At 39.0% G+C, this 20075-nt stretch overlaps 1 protein-coding gene across 4 annotated transcripts in view; it reads left to right on the top strand.

Moving 5' to 3' along the window:
* The window catches only part of DST (dystonin), a 289353-nt gene that overhangs the window by 69925 nt on the left and 199353 nt on the right, over positions 1–20075 (top strand). The window lies entirely within an intron of this gene.

Here is a 20075-nt window from a genome sequence, read left to right on the forward strand (position 1 = left end):
AGTCAGCTGAGGAAGTTTCAGTCTTCCTGCTAGGCAACATGAAAGGTCATCTGGCTGTTTGGGGGGGGTAAGGAATCAAATCCAAGGGCTTGCAGTGCCACACATAACATCCAGAAAGGCAGCCCTTTGTTTTACAGACCAGTTTGTCTTCCCTTTGTCCCCCCTGGTTTTTTAATCCCCATTTTCAGCTGCTTGTTAATGTGCATGCAGTACCTGAAAGTTAGTTTTCTGTTATTTAAGAAACTGTATTTGCCTCAGGGTTGTATTGTTGTGCTTAGGAAAACAAAGTCAACAAGTCAACAACATAGACTTTTTTATCTAAAAAGAAAGAAAGAAAAAAGGTCTCTTCTGAAAAATGATGTAAACCTGTAAGTAGTATTTGCTACAATGCAATTTCAGAAACAATTGAAAAATAAATGCAATTGGAAAACTACTTGAATAAGTGTTTCATTAAGTTATTTTGAATGTCTGGTAGTCTCAATTGCTGTAGTAGTCGTACTTCTTTTTTCTCCTTCCTGATTGAACATATGGTTTGCTTAAGAGGGATCGAATGTAATTACTAACATGTCAACAGTGCATAGTTTTAAGAAAAAGTGACCCTTGCTATAATTCTTAATAATTTCCAGATTGAGGAGTACATGCTCTTTCTCTGAGCCCCATGATTTCTTAGTAAAACAACTCTCTAAATGTCTCTGTAAGAATATAAGTCCTTTTTCCTTGCTCACTGGAATATCATGAGTGGGCAAGTTACTATATGTGGTGATGCTTAACTCTTGAAGGGAAGTTTTGGTAGTGATTCTGTGTGGACCTTTTCTCACAGCTGGTGTTATAGTGATGCCTTAAAATTACTTCTCCTGTGCTCACTATCAGCCTCAATAGATTTTATACAGAGATGAGATTAAATCTGTCTTGGGAGACTGGTTGAATGAGACTGTTGGAGCATGTGTTGGTTTTGGTATAGGGTCCCTGCCAGTGCAAATCCCTCTTTCTTTGCACTGGTGGATACTGCAGTGCAGGAAGGGCTGGAGTGCCCCAGTTATGTCTGGCTGCTGTGCAGCAGGGCTGGAGCTGTTTTTCCTCTCTGTGGAAAGCCCATGCAGAGCTCTGGCTCTTTGCAGCTCCCCAAGATACCAGTTCCAGTTGGTAAACCGAAGGTAATTTCATATGAGCTGCTTGTGTAGTTATTTTTATTAAACAGCCACTTATGGTTTTATCTTACTCAGTATTTATTGATTATAATGTTTTCTGTATTGTCTTGTGTGGAATTGTGTACTTAAATGTGCTAAACTCTTGAGGTGAGATGGTGGGCAGACCTGGCTCAGCCTTTCGCCTGCAGCTGACTGGGGTGCATCCCACTGCGACCTGGCAAATGCCCAGGTCCTGAGGTCACCACCAGCTCTGACTGTCCCTGCCTGGGGGTCCCCTCACCTACCTGTGTCCCAGAGCCCTATGCCACCCGCCCTGGGGCTGTCAGCCCCTGCTCCAGTGACTGCAACAGGACCTTCTCTGCCCAGCCATGGGCCCTGCTGAGCCGGGCGCATACGTGACCACCCATCCCAGCATGGCCTTCAGCATTCCCTGTCCCCAGCAGTGCATCTGATGGCTGGGGCTGCCCTAGTGCTCCTGGATGGGGTGGGAAGTTGTCCCTGCCTGCCAGGTCCTGTCCTGTCACTCTTTCATGGGGAGCACCTGTACCTGGGTTACAGCTGGCTCTAGCTGCAGCCTGACATGAAAGACGTTGAAGAAAAATAACTAACGCACCCAGGACCTTATCCTCCAAGTTTCTTTCCTTTGGCAATCAGTTCAGCTGCAGTGTTGTGAGGCAGCCAAAGATAAAAAAGCAGAAATGCTGCAGTAGTCACCTAGAATCCCTCTTTGCTCTGCTCAAGATGGATGTGATTGTTCAGATGGCCCCTGTCCTTTCTCATGCTCCTTCCTAGCACCAAAGAAAGTTAATTGTCCCTTCTTGTACTGCTTCAACCAGAATAGGTTTCCATTTGTTTTAATTTCTTCAGCCAGGCATGATCTACCATCCAGATGCAGCAAGCCAAGGTCACTTGAAACTTTTACTCTGTTTTGTATGGTTTGTTCACTCCTGCACCCTAAGCAGGGCCATTACCTTTTACTCTCTTCTGTCTTGCATGCTGGATATGAGACTTGGCAGACTTCTGGATGAGCCTTGCCACAAACACCATGTATCAGTATGGTGCTCATTAATTCTTGAATGGGGAGAGCCAGTGGGAGGAATGGTAGAGGCCATGAAATGAAAGCTGTTTTCATGGCTGGAGAAGTGCAAGACAACAGCAACTTGTTTCTTCTGGTGTGCTTAGAGGACAAAAGCTGTTGATAAAGGCAAAGTTTTACCCAGTTATGCAAGGAGGACAGCTGGGTTTCAAGAATGGATTTGACCAATCATAACTTAAATAGTTAAGCTTTTGTGGCAAAGAGGGAGTATAAAGAAATCTATTCAAGTAACAGTATGTATGCAGCCATACAGATTATGTTCTGTAGCACTAAAATTAAGAGATGAAGTTGACCTACTATGGGAGAACACTGGCTTTCAAAATGAGGGGAAAAAAAGAATTTTGTGCTGCAACTAACTAAAAATCAATTAAGATATTACTCTAAGACAACTTCATGACTATAAAGCTAAGGTTGAAGATGTGAGCTGTCTTCAAGAGCTCTGTTGGCTGTTTTTACGTGCACCTAGGACATGTGCTTAAATGTGTTTTATAGGTGAACCTGTGATGCTTAGGTGCTGAGTATTTCGATTACATTGCATTAGGAAGGTTGTTCCTTGTGTATCCTTTCCTTCTGCTGACTTAAATGTAAAAAGGAACAAAAGGGGTGTTTTGGATGAGGAAGTGCATTTGTTGGAGAGGTGAGTACAAAAAAAAAGACAGATGAGAGCATAGGTATTGGGGTCATCAGACAAATGGAAGCACAAAGGTGATGATTGATTGGCAGAAGAAATGAAAGAGGAAAGAGTCAGTGGGGTGGAGCGTAGCAGGACACATTTAAGAAGGGTGGGGGAAAAAGGAAGGAGAGCCACAGGAGGCCAGATAGTTGCAGAAGAAAAACTGGAAGAGCTACAGTACTAGGTGGAGGAAGGGCTTTGTGGAATATACCCTGGAAGCCAAGCCCCAAAATACTTGGTCTGCACACAGTTATTCTATCCAAAAATACATTGAAACTGCAGACAGTGTGTGTCATCCTCTTTTTGTGGCTGCTCTGTGTAGAAGATAAAAGCTTTTTTACTCTCATCATTTACTTCATCAGAAAAGTGGTAGAAAGAGCAGGCCCTAGTCTCTTTATCAGAACAGTTTATTTTTCCCCCCAAGGACTTGCAAAAGACTATGATTACAAGTTAAGCACTGATTTGAAATAGGAATTGGTAGTATTGGAAGTATAGGAATTGGTAGTACCTGTCTCCTGGGCAGCATGGACCATGTAGGTATCTTCTGCCATCAAGCAGTATGTCAGAGACAAACAGGGGATCAGGCCCAGCCAACATGGGTTTAGGAAAGGAAGGTCTTGCCTGACCAATCTCATCTCCTATGACTAGGTGACTCACCCAGTGGATGAGTGGAAGGCTGTGGATGTGGTCTACCTTGACTTAAGCAAAGCCTTTGACACAGTCTCCCACTGCATCCTCCCAGAGAAGCTGTCAGTCCACACCTTGGACAGATACACCCTTCACTGGGTTAAAAGCTGGCTGGATGACAGGGCCCAGAGAGTGGTGGTGAGTGGTGCTGCATCCAGTTGGTGTCTGGTGACCAGTGGTGTCCCGCAGTGATCAGTGTTGGGCCCTGTCCTATTCAGCATCTTTACTGACGACATGGATGAGGGGATTGAGTTCACCCTTAGTAAATTTGCCGATGACATCAAACTGGGGGGAAGAGTTGATCTGCTGGAGGGTAGGAAGGTGCTGCAGAGGGACGTGGACAAGCTGGGTCAATGGGCTGAGGCCAACGGTATGAAGTTCACCAAGGCCAAGTGCAAAATCCATTGATTTGTCTGATTCCTGGAACATTGTTGCCAAAAAAGAGTTTTATTCATACCTTGTTAATTTTTATTAACAGAAAATCTTCCTGATATTTAAGAGGGAAATTTAATCAAGTCTCTTATTTTTCTGCAGCCATGCCTTACATGAAAAAGTACAGATTCCGTGAGGCTGAATTTGTTGCAATGAGTGTAGAACAAATCCAATGTTTAGAACCAGCCAGTTGTGAAAAAAATCCCACTCTGTTGAAAACAAATTTCTCTTCATCCCAAGTTGTAGTCACCCTTCTACTGCAGTACTGTAAAACTAAGAAGTTCCCATCTTGTCAGCATCTTGTGACTGGGCAGACTGCATCTTATTTTGTTACAGTAATTTCAGACAGTAATTCATCTGATCCTTTTATCACAGGCAGTAACTATTTATGGTTTATAAGCCAAGCTTTGGTCTCAGCTTTTTTTTTTTTTTCTAAAAACAAACAAACAAAAAAGCCCCCAAAAAAGCCCAAACCTCACCCCTTTAAAGAGCCAGTAGACTTGTAGGGACTCTCTTTAGTGATACCTGAGGTTGCTTTTAGCACAGTAGTTTGGATAATAGAGCAGTTCAGCAAGGGTCTTTGGTACTCAGTGGTTCACCTGCATGACTTGGCCTCCTGTACATCCTTCTATATCTCCTCTGGCTGAATTTTGCACATGGCTGTATCTGCAAAACAGCTGTTTTGGCCTAACAAACTGTGGTGCTTCATGTATGTGTTACTGCGTGTGTAAGACAAGGCTTTGATTTGTCCCTAAATGCCCTGGTGACATACACGAAAACAAAGCTAAACCAGCCCTGCTGAATCCAGTCCCTGTGCTATTAACCTTCACTGAAGTTTGCTCTGGGGTGTTGGTCTGGCTCTACTGTGATGTGTGGTGTTGTCCACCTGGCTGGCTCTCTTTAGGGTTGGCTTTCCTTCTCATTTGAATAACAACAGTATAGGTGAGAAGGCAAATCAGCTCCATAACTGAATGCTTGAGGCAGTTTCTAGCATGATTCCTGATGTGGGTTCTCCTTGGAGCTCTCTGTAGTTGTTCTTGTCATGTGGTTACCTTTGATCAGTTCTGTCACACAACCTTGTGTGCCAGGGACCCTCCTTGACCTGGCATGTGTGCCTGTTCTTCAGGTCACGGGCTAACCAAACTACATGAAGCTGAGGAGCCTTCTTAGTGTGCATAATATTTCTCCTTTTAAGATGTTAAATATCTGTGTATATATAAAAAAAAAAGCTGTTAATTCTTTATTGCAATAATAATACGAAGCTACTAGAACAAAATCTTTTTATAGTCCCGTAATATTTGCAAAGACTAAAAATATGTCTGGACTTGGACAGAGAGGCAAGTTTTGGTCTGGCAGCCCTGGTGGTAGTAATCGATCCCTCTGTCTAGGACAGGCATGTGGCGTGTCACTCAGGCTGCCCCCTTAGCTGTCATCCTGTCTCTGTTGCATTTGTGATCTGTCTCAGAGCACATTAGACTTCTTAAGGTTGTATTTCATCTCCTCCTATAGGACAAATCTCTTGAGATTTAGAGGGAACAAGGGAAATATGGAATGAAGTCATTATGGCAACTAATTTAGTGATGGTTTTTGTAATTATGTTATAGATCAGTCTATATTCTTAGCTAACAATCTTTCCAGGACCCGAGCTTTCTGAAATAGTTACATTCTAGTTAATTTCTTCATTATTTTTCTCCGTATGCAGTCTTGCTATCTGGGAGCTTGAACTGCATTATTATATGTTTCAGATTTCCGAGAGAAAACCATGATTTGCAGTGTTCTACCATGTTGTTTTCCATCCTTCTCTCATGAAATTAAATGGTATACACAAATTTAAATCTCAGGGCAGAAGATGGGCTGCCACTGGAGTCAGCATATGCATATTTTTAGTTCTGTGAGAACAGAAATTGGCTGTCGAGGTTTTAGTGAATTTGCTGAGCTAAGAATTCTGAGTATTGCTTTTGAAACATGGGTGTAAGACAGTGCCTGAAAATTTGGCTACAGAAAAATTTTGAAGCCTTGAGGATGAAAGGCTCAAAAGGCTTAATTATTTCAGAGTGGTGAGAGGTGGAGCTCATAAATTAGTACAGTCACTTCCAGAAGAGATGTATTGTATAAGTTCAGTCATTTGGAATTATAATTAGTAGGAGTACCTTTACACTTCTGGCTTGGTAGTTAAATCCAAAAGAAGGACCTTTTGGGGTTCCCAGCTTGTGGATATCTGATGCTGCTTTGTAGTTGAAAAAATGTAGTATCTGTGCACATTTGGTCTGGAAATAAACTGATTTTTGACTATGCCTTTTACTTGAAAAGTTCAAATAGCTTAATAATTTAACAACAAGAAAAGATTAAATATAAATGTTAACTGTACAAACTGAAAAGCTAAAAGTTTATAAATTTATGTGATTTAAGTGTTTTTCTTCCCAGCTAACTTTCAGTTTAATAAGTGGTAGGTATATCTTTTGGGTTAGTTGTTAGGTTCATGAGAAGAAATGGAGATATTGTAATATGAGCTAACTTTATAGATCTTTTTTGTGGTTAGTGGAGAAAAGACAGTTCTGAAAGACCTCATTTTTCTCCGTTGCTTGTAAAGAAATCCTGTTGTTACTTCTTCAGATGGATGCATCTGCACTCACAGACTTCTGCAGCTAGGTGAAATGCAATGTATTCCTATTAATTTAATTTTTAAAATTGTCCTCAGAGGAAATTGGGAGTAGTCTTAGGAGGGAAAAATCCTGTTGTTGTTGTTGTTTGTTTTGTTTTTTCCCCCCCTCTGTCTACTGGAATAGGGCATCAATTATGACCAGTGATATTAATGTAATTTTGAAGAAGGTTTTAGATATATTCATTTATTGTCATAAGGTACATCTTGCCTCAAACAAGCATTCCCTTATTAAATTTCAGAGTGCAGAATACCAGCCTGACACTTACTGTTTGCAGAGTCACATAGTCACGCATGAGGAGATGATTTAAGTTGGCTGAAAGGTTATGGCCATATGTTAAACGCTATCTTTAAGTATATAAGTTTACATTTTGGTAGTAATTTTTCATTTATGCCCTTGGTTTCAAACTCTCTGGGTCTTTCAGAAAACCAGTGATGTGCAGCAGTTGTTATTCATATAGAAATGCTATTTTAAATGTACTTTATGTTTTCTTTTAGTGATAGTCCTTCTGTTATGTAGGTTTAAGTCATGTTCCAGAGCTCCTCACTGTTCTCTTTCAGTTACAGCAGCAATGTGACTACTTTTTTAGTAACCTCCTTTTTGCAAAGAATTACTTAAATAAAGAAGAAAATTGTGAACTCTCTGAGGCAAAGATGGATCACTAACTAGTGGGGCTGAGATTTATGCATGTGCTGGGTTTTTTTGGTTTGTATTTTTTCAACAGACTTGTAAGAGAGATTACATTTTTAGTAAGCTGCTGAGAGATGGTGGTGGTTTTATTTGTGAGCTGGTGAAAAAATCTTGTTCATGACACAGCTCAAAAAGTGTTTATGCTGTGAAACATAGAAATAAAATAGGCAGAAGGATAATTTAAAACAAAAAAATTCTACAGCTGGAAAGTCATAGTAAAATTGAGCATGTACAGAGTAGGCTGTAGATGCTTGATTCAGATCTTCAGAGCTCAGATACACCAGGGTTCTTTTGGCAGCTGGGTTCATTTGTGGGTCGCTCCCCCATGTTTTTTAAAGTATCCAAAAAGCTTTCATGAATAGATACCTTTCCTTGTAGTCTGAACCATAACCCAGGTATTGCTTATTATAGGGAAGGTCCACCTCAGCAACATTATTGGCAGTGGAAATAGTGCTCATTGAGAAGATTCAGTGAAGCAGAGCCTAGCTCTAGCAGATGTTAACACCTATAACTGTTCTGCCCTGGAATATGGTTAAGCTTTCTGCTTATGATGTACCTTGTTTGGTTAAATTTTTAAAGCTTGCAATCCTTTAATCTGTAAATGCAAGAAAATAAGAGCTATCGCACAGTGTCCTACTACTCACTAGCATTTTGTTTAAAGAATTACTCTATTTAAACATGGTAAATCCAGCATGTAGTTGTAATTTTACATTTGATTGTTTTGACTAACCCTGATGGTATGTTCTCGTACATTTAGAACTTTGTATTCACTTTCCTCTTGTAAATTCTTCCTCTCCTTGTTTGATCTCCATGACTACTCTGAAGCAATTTACTTCAACCCCATTCCACCCTTCCTTTTTTCTCTTTGGTTTTTTGAGTGGCTTTTACTTGAATAAAGTTCTCCTTGTAATTCTTTTGCCCCTTTGAGATTGTGATGGCTCCTTGTTGGCCTTATCTCCCATTTTGTATTTCTGGGTCCAATCCATCCTCCACAGTACTTTCAGACTACAGAGTGCTTTGGAAACCTTGTCTTTTTTTCTGTATGTGCAGTGTAAGCTGTCCTCCAGAGAGGTCTGAGTCTTGAGCTGACTGGCACAAGATCCATCTTTATGCTACTCCAGATGCCAAGCTTAACCAGTAATTTGTTTTCACTAAAATCATAATCTTCCTATATTGCTGTCCTGTAATCCTATTCTTCCACTCTAAAATGTACAAGCTTCTTATCTTTATCTTCAGTACCACTTACAGCTCTCTCTGCCCTATCGCTTCTCATTCCTTAAATTTTTCTGTTCTTCTGCCAGTGCCATTTTCAAAACTCTCTTTGCCCTATGTTCTTCTATACTGCCCTTTGTTGGCTGTTCTTTATGCATGGCAATGACTTCTCAGAACTGACCTTCTCTTCTCTTTGCATCTCCTTCCATGGTGAGGCTTCTCTTATCTGTGGGGCAGCTGCTGTGCACATGGGGCCACCACAGAGGTCCATGGCCCTTTGAGTACAGGTAAAGGAGGACAGTGCATGTGTTGTGGTGAGTTTGCAGGCCCCAAACTCCAGGGAATCAGAAGAGCAAAGGCATCCCAGCTCCTCTAGCACTACCTTAGTGACAGCACAGAGTAAAATACTTAATAGGCCCTCTCTGGCAGTGCATTAGATCAGATGGGGAGGGTCATTTACATGGTCAGTAAGTTTCATGAAGAAACAGGTACCTGCCCTAACATAATTCCACGCCTCACTGTCCCCTTGTTCCAATAATCTTTAGTACTACTGCAGGATGTGAGAAATCATTTTTGCATCTTTACCATGGGTAATTCAAATGATACTGTATTTTCTCAATACATGCTGCAATGAATATGGATAGGAAACAAATCATTGAATAAAATGTTTAATTTTGATTGGTTGTTTGCATGTGAAAATTCACTTTAAGAAGGAGTGATCATTACTTCAGGATAATTTTCATGTGACCAAATTAGCATTATTAATCCTTTCTGTCCAGAGTTCACAACTCTTACATATAACTTAATAACACTGGCATAGCCATGTAGAGAAATGATGTGGTTTACCTCCATTTTTTAGCATAAATGTTTCATAAAGAGCAGAAATTTTGTAATCATACCTGTAAGTCATACAAAGCTTTCACAGCTTTCAGTGAAAGTTAATGGCAGAGATACATTTCGAAATAGACTGTGAATATGCATGGTAGGTCTGTGTTAAATGGGGAGATGCTGAAGCTGGATGCCTGGCACGACTGCATGCTTTAGACTCTGAAATATTTAATAAGAATTTAAGATGAGAAAGATAATTTGATGATCAGGGCCATCTTGCCTGGCTAGGTAGGGTTTTTTTTCTTTTTTCTCCATGTTGCTAAACATGCATAGTTTCCAGTTTCTTTCCACTGTTTTTCCAGATGTTTGCACAGCTGTATATTCTGCATAGTAACACTATATTTGAAAAATATCTCACTTACTTAAATAATTTTCCTATTTTCCTCCTACTCAACATAATTTTGCACATCTCAGCATGACAGTTCCATCAACTCTTTTCCCTTTACATAAATGAAAAAATAGCTTTGTTTAGTAAGTCCTTGAGAAGGAAGTTAATACTGTAGGTATTCCTGGTGAAACAGAAACTGTATGTGAAATACTTCAACTCTGACACTGGGTTTGCATGGTCATCAAATGAAACGTTGAGCAAAATTTCCAAATTATTGTATTCTTGCTTTAAAAATGAAGAGTGTTCTTTATGCCAAGTCTTCAGATTCAACTGACTGGAATACTTAAAATACTGTGTTATTAAACAGGCTGGAATACTTTTTATTTTAATATTTTTATAAATGTTTTTATAAGAGCTGGCATAAAATCTGATAGTGATTTCAGACTGTGTGTGTTCTTTGTCTCTGCAACACAGACAACATCCACAAAGTTATCTTTACATTTCTTTGTTGTGGAGGAGAATCTTTTATTGTTTGTGAATCTGAAGGAAGAACAATGGGTGAATGTGCTGCTGGAGATTAATGAGGAGCAATATCATATATTTCTGTGGTGTAAACATCAGCTGATAAGATTTATTTTTTTTAATGCCCAATGATTCTGATTCTTGCTCCATTTGTCTTTACACTGACTGTAAACTGAATTAATCTTTTTTAATGTTAGAGTATTAGTGTGTGTAAAGATGAGATGGACAGCATGAACTATTCATTTTGCCAAACTCAGCGTCACAGATCTCTGCCCCTATCCTCTATTTTTTAAGTTGCCTTGACTCTGCTTGTGAATGTATTAATGTACTTTGTATGCTGGGTATTTTAAGTTTTGGCTTTTTTTTTTTTTTTAATTTTGAGTTTCATAGTCATAGCTTGAATAGAGGAAATGGCAATGTATTGAGGAATGGCACTCTGTTTACAGGCTATTTGTATCATGAGGAAACATTTCTGTTCTTCCTTCAATTCTTCACACACTGTGGCAGTCTGGAGTTAGTACAGTCACTACAAGCACAGGACTGCAAAGGCTGGGTGGACAGCTTGCAAAAGGAATGGTATTCTTGGTGTTACTTTCTTCTCTTGAGACCTTTCCATGAATTTCTTGGAATGTATGCTTCTGCTTTTTCATCAAGGAGGAACACAAGAAGCAAAGTAAGGACTTGATCAAAGGCCAGAAATACACAGAGTCAGTGTGATTCTCCACTGACTTCTGGGGTCTTGATGAAATGACTTCAGTTTTCTTATTTCAATGCTGCTTGTTGCTGTCACCTGAGTTTGCACCGGACTGATGAAATAGTCTTTAGTTACATAAGTCTTATGCTGTTTGGTTAGACACATCTTTTCACTATGGAATTTCTGCTAGAATTTCCTCCAACATTTAAAAATATATAAGCTGTCATAGCTGTCATCTGGCATTGTAGAAACTAATTTTAATTTGTATCAAACCTATTGATCTGTCAGTAGGGCAAAAAAAATATAAAAGATTTAAATTCTGTTTGAGGTGATGATGTAGAAAGGTGATGCAACGACAAGTAAAGAGGTGACATGAAACACTGCACCTCAGTGTCATGTTTATTGAGAGTTTTTTGGATTGTGTGCAGGTTTTATGTGTCTTAATAGCTGGATGTGACATTTTCACAAGGGTCCTCTCAATCACGTAAAAGACAGGAATCAAATACTACTGAAAATTGAACCTAATTGGAAAACAAGTATTTTCAGCACTGCTCACTGCTGTCTGTGGAGTTCTGTTTTCTTGGATTTTTCTTAACAGTGCTAAGCATCTGTTCTGCAACAGGGCTTGAGGGAGAGAGCTGCGCAAAAGGAAATACATGAGAAGGTCTCTGAGCTTTCGGAATTGTGTTCTGAAGATATTCTGCTAGTGTAGTACATATCCAGGAGTGATTTTCTGGTCACAAAAGAACTAGATGTGGACATCCATAGTGCTGCTTAGGACACATTTTCTATATTATTTTAGTTAATCTGAGTTGGTTAATGTTACGGTCTGAGGTAACATTAACATTTATTTTTGTTTTGGATCCGTGAAACAAAGTCTCAGACTCTCACAGTTAGTTACTTCTTTTTTAAAAAAGCCTAAATAAGAAATTTCAATGCTTAATGACCTGTCGTTTCCTTAACTGGAACAGGCCATGGATAAATTCTGTTATTTCAGTATTTCATTGTATTTCTTCTCCATTTGTTTGTATTGGTGGTTGATTCCTTGTTTCATAATTCAGCTGTAAACTTTCAGGGACTGGTACTCTTGTTTGATTTGTGTTACTAGACCTTTTGGAGCACTTAATGCTGGGACTGGAAGACACTAGAAAAATGCTTGTTGAGCTTAATTTCACGTGTCATTTCTAATTAGGTATCACCAACTGAGTACAGTGACTGACATCCTATGAACACAAAGTGATTCCTTCGGTTTCCTCTTAGAATTGATGTGCACACACACAAAGCAGTATTTCTTCCATGTGAATGTGGGTGTTAATTTACATACCTTCAAATCCTATCAGAAGTATAGTTCTTTTCCAGTAGCTAAAGATAAAAGCAGCGTCAGTGTAGGATGATAAACCTGAGCAAGCCTGCGGAGGTTTTATGCAGCTGGGTATGCCCATGGGTTTCAGGCATAGATCAGATGAATTCTTCATCCTGCAGCAAAGGTTCAAATGAAAATTTGATGAGTGCAGTTTCTTTTTGAGCCAGATGGGTGTGCAGTTAGCAAATTTTTGAATATTTTCAGTGCGCAAAGCATTTATTTAATACCTCTTATGGTTTTGTGTTCACCTGCGTTTGTAGGGTTGAGGTGCAGTGTGTTACGGAATATCACAAATGGTGAGCCTGTCACTCGTATGGTTTAAATTTTTGTGTGAGGCTTTGTCTGCATGTGGTCTTCAAGTTCTATTTATGAGGTGGTTGTAGATTTTTCAGAGTCAATGGGACTTCTACGATTGCTCTTTCATCTGCAATTAGGATTAAATTCTGCCCTACAAAAATATCATGAAGTCTTACTTCGTTTCTAGCAAACTATATTATTAACAGAAAACAATATTCTGTGTTATGCTGTCTTTTTTTCAACAAATATCTCTTGAGATCAGTCTGTGTCAGTCTGGATTATGAGTGTTGATGTTACAGCCATGTCTGACATTCATGCTGTCATTCATGATCAGATTCATGATGAGATGTACCTGGGAACCAGATAGCTGGGAACTTGGAAAGAGTTTAGCCATAAGACCAGAGTGTGAATTCCTGCTCCCAGGTACAGCTGTTTTACTACAGTTCCCTGAAGTAGCTTGCTAAAGAATGTCTGAAGCTCATCACTAGGAGCCTGAGGTCTTCTGTGGGGCCAGGAGGCAAGGGCAGCCAAGCCATGTGGACAGCTGGAGCTCCCCAGACTCCAGGGAAACCTTTTCCTCCTGGAGTCCTTCTAGGTCTTAATCTATTCTCAGGGAAACTGCATTTACTTGTTTGCATGTGGAATTGGACCTTTTGTTTAAGAAACAATACATGAACAACTAATGTGTGTTGAGAGGATGATGCAGCTAATGTTAAAATTTTATTGTTGACTCTATATAAGCCCATCTAATCCATCAACAGATTGTTCTGGGAACATGAATCTAAATGTTGCATTTCATTTTACAGCAGGGAGCAGCCCATTGTCCAGATGGAGGGCTGTACTTTGCAAAGCCATTTACAAGAGCCAATGACAGAGCAAATAAAAGAGTTTTTAAAAAAGTGTTTAGTCACATGTATTTTGCAAGCCTTTTAATTTTATTGCAAATGTACTACTAGCATATAAAATTAATTAATTTCAGATTTTGTGGTCTGCTCTATCCATTTTAAGAAAGACTTTAATAGAACAGTATTTAGTTGTGAAAAATTACAGAGTTTGAAAGATAAGTATTGTCCAGATATTCTGTTTAAAATCCTGTAGTATTTTAAGTCACCTCTACACGGATTAATCTGCAGCATTATTTCATTCCTTCACTTGCAAGACGGGGAAGCTGCTGAAGGGGGTCACTGGAGCTGGATGAACAAATGTGCCTTAAGTAAAACACAGATGAAAAGTTGGTGTCTTTTTTATTGTCTGCAGCTGTTGCAGTCAAGACAGCTTCATTTGGGAGCCCACTTAAGGGATGACTGAATGTAAAGCAACATCCAGTGCAGAAGTTACCAGTTAATTTTCAGTCTTTGCTATTTTTAGTACATTTTGTCCTGCAGTTTTTATAAAGCTGATCACTTCCCAGTCTGTCACCAGATTTACTTCACATTCTGCTGATGAGTTACATCTCTCATTTCTTTAAAGTCCGTTTTTTCAGAAGACTTGAAAATTATTTTTATAGCTTAATACCTACCCATAGAAATGATCTGACAAATGAAATTTGCAATACTATTTTGTGAAGCACAGAGAAATAAAAATACCCTGAAAAATTTATCAGAGATCCTAAACAATGATTGTTTAGAAGTCATGAAGGCTGAACTCAAATGCCAGTGGGGGCTTAGTTAAGGTTAGCTATTACTTAGCTGTTAATTTCAGTGAGGTCTGAGTTTGGTCTTGCTTGACTCAGTTCTGGGACAAACACATAATTTCTAGTTCATCCTCATCTCTGAATGCAGGTAGTCAACAATTCAATAAAAGCAGAACATGAAGGGTCATCAGATTTTGGAATAAATGGGAAAAAACTTTAGTTCTGATTCATCCTTGTAATCAGACCAACTGTATGTGTGATCTTCACCCCAATGTGTAGTAGTTCCTCAGAAGAGAGGAAACTGGAGAGGGACTTATTCTTTAAGAATTTAATTGGAGCCACCAGAAGAATCACAAGAAGACCTAAACTGAGATTCATATTTCATTGATATTAAAATTAATGATGTGAAGCTTATTACAGGAGTAAATTTGCTTCCATAATTGTATGCCTATATGACTTGATGTGAAACTTGGTAAGAATTGATGTCTTGCCTGATAGGAGTATGCAGAAGAGGAGCCACACTTTCAAAAGAACTGTGCCATATCACTGCAGACCTTGTCAGAGGAGATGGTAATTGTGTGGGATATGTTTTCTAGAAAACTACAGGTTGAACAATACCAATTACCAAATATTAATGTTTGTGAGGATAGCAGTTGATTATGAGACATCTTGGGGAAGTCCTGAGTTCCACTTCACTGGTGTCCCTCTCTGACAGCAGCTGGGAAAAGCAGAAGGATCTAATGGTACTTATCCTGTACTTGGGTGGTTTGTGCTTAAAAATACCGTGAGCAGTGATGGAAGCCTCAAAGCATAATACAAACTTTTCTCACAGGGTTCAGACATAGATAATAAATATTTTGGGTATGAGCCCTTTCCTTTACATTTTTAAGGTTGCTGATGGATATATTTCTTTCATAACCTAACTTCTTCCTCTGTGGCACTGCATCAGTTCCAGATTTCAGATATCTGAGAGTAACATAGTGAGAAGACATCTCGTTACATATGTGATTAGTAATTCAGTCTTGATATTTTTATAGTTGGGAGGGTTTTTTTAATCAGAAGTCATTGCTGAACTATGTGAGACCTCATATGCTGTCTTAATGAAAATTTGATTTGAAAATTAATAGCATAAGCCTACGCTCATACACTCTATTATACGAGATGTTAGAATTTTAGTTTATTCCTTTTTAGGCTTCCATAGATTGGGATCAAGGATCAATCCCAATTCTTCATAACAGAGCTTTCACAGAGTCATTTTTTCAGACTGTCATAATTGATGCACAAGGCCTACAGTTAGGGGGGCTTTGAAACCAGCTGTAATTAAGAATACCCCCTAATGATATGAAAGTTGGTAATTTACATATTAGTAAGGTCATTCAACTCTTCCCTGTGGAAAATCCAGTAGTTTTAACCAGGGTCTAGTTTGTAGAAGTGCTGATCAACAGAACTTGATGAAAATGAACCTTCGAACATAAGACTATTCTGAAAATTTGAATTTTTGCTCCCTTGGTACCTACTCGTTAATATCTTTCTTTTTTTTTCTGTTCTTCCTTGGTCTGCAAAGTGGAAATAATATGTCCCTCCTTTCCTAGAAATGTTGACTAATAGATTATTCTGCACTGTGTGCTTGATCACTATTTTTAGGAATACCAGAGGAAAAACCTTTTGTGAAATGAATTTTGTCTTCAGAAATTGAAACACGAACAGGAATTCAGAAATTGAATAACAAACAGTGTATAGATATGGTGCTCCACATTCAAAACACACATGAGATGTTATTCAATAACTTTTCATTAAATGAGTAGCATCTCTTCTGTGCAAAAGGCGATGATCTCATAAAAATAAATGATAATTTAATTAAATATCATAGGCATGTTCCTAAGAGACTTGTACTAAGGTTTAACAGCCAGTTTTAATTCCTGTTTTAGCTCCTCTTTTGAGTGGAGTTTGAGTGCTTTTCACACAGCTTTTTTACTTTAATATAAACAGGTATTGTAAATAGCAACAATAGGGGCAGAAAAATCAGTGCATTCGTACACGAGTAAGGAATAATGCCTGTCAGGGCTTCTATAAATGCTTGACCAAATGCAGAAAAACCTGTTGCCTGTCTGGCCATTCAGGTAGGCAAACAAATATAGGCAGAGAAGAAGCAGATGTAACTTAGCAATGCAAATAGCTGCTTTAGAAAAAGACTTTTTATTTTTCCTTCTAGTCTTTTCAGTAGGTGGAGGAGCTCCAAGCTGGTATTCTCACCATTCAAATGAAGAAAGAAGCACAGAAATTTGCAGCTCATCTAGGACAAAATTAGGGTCTTTTTTCAAGCCAGTGTGGAGACAAGCACACTGCTTTGCTCATTCAGGCTGGTGGTGTCTGGTGTGGTTGTTCAGAAGTAATTTTGGGTTGCCCTCAGCTAGAGATGATCATTGCAGCCCCTTCTCCCCAGGAGACCAGTCAAGGGGCATCAATGCCATGTGTTGCCTTGAATGTATTTCTAGTAGAAAACCTGTCCTTTTGAGGTCTAGTTTGCAGCCACCATGATCCAAGCAAAGCTATAGGATTCATGACAGGGAGCATCAACGTTACAAGACTCTTGCCCCTAAGTTTGTGCCTGGGGCTGAGTAATTACAAGAATGTGCAATGAGATACCTTATTTACAACAACTGCTTTTTAATTTTAAATTTTCTAATCTGAAGCCTCTTTACATGCTGCTGTGTTGCACTGCAGGATTGTGAAGTGTTGGTCTGTTAAGACTGGAGACATTTTGTTGAGTACTTTCCAGGTAAATGAAGCATAGGAGACTCAGTTTGTATGTCTGATAAATCGGTTTCTTTAATAACAGGTAAGAGCAGAAGCACTCAAGTTGATTAATGAACTTTTTAGGTTTTATTGTGATGATGTACAGATCAGATGATCTTTGAAGATGTCTTTTCTTTCTGCAGCTCCTGCCTCACCTGTATTCTTAAATTACCTTTGCTTAAACAGCACTGCTGCTGCTTGTTCTGTGGTGACGCTCTTGCCTTCCTCCTCACTGCTAGTAGAGGAAAAAAATAAACTTCCTGGTTTGAAAAGCTCTACATTTGTATTCAAATGTGTATTAAGGCACCTAAAGGATGAATCCAAACATACATAGGTGCTTAATTTACTACTTATTGGTGTTTAACCCAGAGGGTTTGCAGTTTTACTTGCTGTGACAGCAGTTGGGCTGTTTGCTTCTGTTTTTTTAAAAAGGGGAGTAGCTACCTTCAGTCAGCTAGGAGAAGCCTTGGTCACTCCTTGGCTCTTCTTTCCCTGAAAAGAAAAGAAACTCTGAAGTGCTGAACGAAAGGATGAGAAAGTTTGCTGAAGATGAAAAGGACTGGAGTGCCAGGCTGGTGGAATTCATGTGCTGCATGGGTCAGTAAGGCGAGAGCTGCCGGGCTGCAGGGCTGCTGTGGGGGAGAGCTGAGCTCTTCTCTGGGCTCCAAAGCTCTTGCAAGAGGCTTTTCTGGGGTCTCCTCTCTTAGTTGGGTGCTTTTTTCATAGTAAGCTGCCTGTTTTCTGTTTCAGTTGGAGGGCTGGTTTGGTAGGTTCTGCTCTGAGCACACAGAATACTGTTGCACTTTCCTCCTAGTGTGCCTTTGCTTTTCTGTGGAAACATTTGGGGTTTTTTGATTAAAAATCATGAGTGTGATGTTCTGTGTGATATTTTATTTTTTTCTTTTCTTCAATCTTGGTGTTCTTACATGACAGGAGAAAGTTTTCTTCCTTGTTACACACTTGTGTATGTCAGGTACCAAGTTTTCCTACAAGCGTGTGAATATATAAAAGGAATATGGGTAGCAAGCATCATTTACTTACGTTGGCATTTTAATTAAAATAGAGTTGAAATTAATAGTCACTGCATGTTCTAACACGATAAAAGGAAGTGGGTTTTTTAACTTTTTTTTTTTTTTTTTTTTTTTTTTTTTTTTTTTTTTTTTTAACTGTTGTCACAGTAACATTTCCTGACTTGTAAATGTGTTACTCAAAACTAGCTGAAATACCTTCGGAAAAAAAGACACATTGTACACTTGAGAGCTGGAACATTAAATTCTGTAGCTGGTAAAACTAATTGAACAGTTGCAAGTAGAAGAATTTCTGGATTTCTTCTGACGGCTCTGTTCTTCTGTTCTCTCTGTTCTCTGACTCTGTCGAACTAAAGCTTCCACCTTAGCATAAATTACTGATGTTGGAAGTGCTGTCTTGTCTAGATGAAGCCTACTGTGAAATGCATAAATAGCAAAAGGTTTTCTTAATCTGCCAATTTTTTTTTCTTTTTTTTTTTTCTTTTTCTTTTTTTGGTCCTCAGCAATTATAAGAGACTATGGAGATTTGAAGGGGGGAAAGACATAAAACAGAGGTTTTGAGATTGAGATTTTTAGTGGCATGAAATGAAAAAAAGCATTTAGGGGACAACAGCTGTTCTGTGTGGAGTGCAATGTACACATACACTACATGTACTACCTGAAGAAATCATTGCCACAGTGAACTGTGCAGTGAACTTGTAAAAGCTGAAGGTGTGTTAATCAAAGTTTGAAAAAAAATAAGATAAAAAATGCATCTAGGACTGTTAAAGATAGGTATAAGCATGTAGGGAGTTGGTGAGTCACATAGGGGAGGAGTATACACTGGGCTCATAGGGGCTTTTGCTTGTCTTGTTTTTCATTTGCTCCCAAATAGGTACATCATATGGTATCCGTTTTGCAGGATGATGGACTCTTGCATGTTCTCGTACAGTTTTGAAAGACCTCAGTATCACACCAGGGGCACAAAAGTCCACTAATCAGTATTTATATGTAAAATACTAGATCTATTTCAGTCTTTTTGTGATGGCAGTAGCTGCAGAAAGGGTCTTGTTTTGCTACCTGAGCTCATTACTCATTCTCGGCCACACTACAAATAACTCGAATCAATGAAACAGCTGCAGTTTTGTTGTACAGGGTCTTAAGGGATCTTGCTATTTTAGGCTTGCACAGATGGTCCCAGTACTAATGCACAGCAGCTTCTGCTACTGGAAGCTGCGGGGCTGTGCATGGGCTCTGTGGCATTTACACTGGCTGGTGCCACACGTGGATTTCTGGAGATAACACTTGTGCTAAAGTGGCCCTGAGTGTTTCTGTAAAATGACTGCAGAGAACCTGTACAGAGTTCCCATCCACAGCTGGGATGCTCTCTTACCAAAGTCTATTGCTTTTATTGTTACTTTTCAACATTTTGTGGGCAATTGATGCTAACTGCAGTGTCCAGGAGAGATCTGTTGTCAGTGCTGGGTCCCATATCTGTGTTAGTGAATATTCCTGTTTATATTATAAAAGGTTAAAAGAAAAAGTCCTTTCTCTGACCAAAGATGTAGTTTAGCCTTAGATGTTGAAACAAATATGGTACTCCAATTGAAAAGCATAGTGATTAAAAAAGCCAGCTTTCCTGTATGAAGAGATTTCCTGTTGATAAATACTTTAATAATTAATTAGATTTTAGAGGCTAAAAGCAGTGTTTATAGCTTCTAAAAGTTTGCCTTGATCTTTTTCTTACATTGTAGAGGATGGTGATTTTTCCTGTGAAGTTGCATTTTTGTTAGTAGTGTTCCTATCAGCAGTAGGACTGTTACCCCAGGGGGAACCCACCTGGACCTTCTGCTCGAAAAATGTTTGTGACATGCTCTGATGTACTGCAAACCCGTATTATTTTAATTTGTTATTTCAAAGCTTTTACAGATTATTCTGCTTTTATACAT

The sequence above is a fragment of the Calypte anna genome, chromosome 3 (assembly GCF_003957555.1).
Source record: "Calypte anna isolate BGI_N300 chromosome 3, bCalAnn1_v1.p, whole genome shotgun sequence".
Lineage (NCBI taxonomy): Eukaryota > Metazoa > Chordata > Aves > Apodiformes > Trochilidae > Calypte > Calypte anna.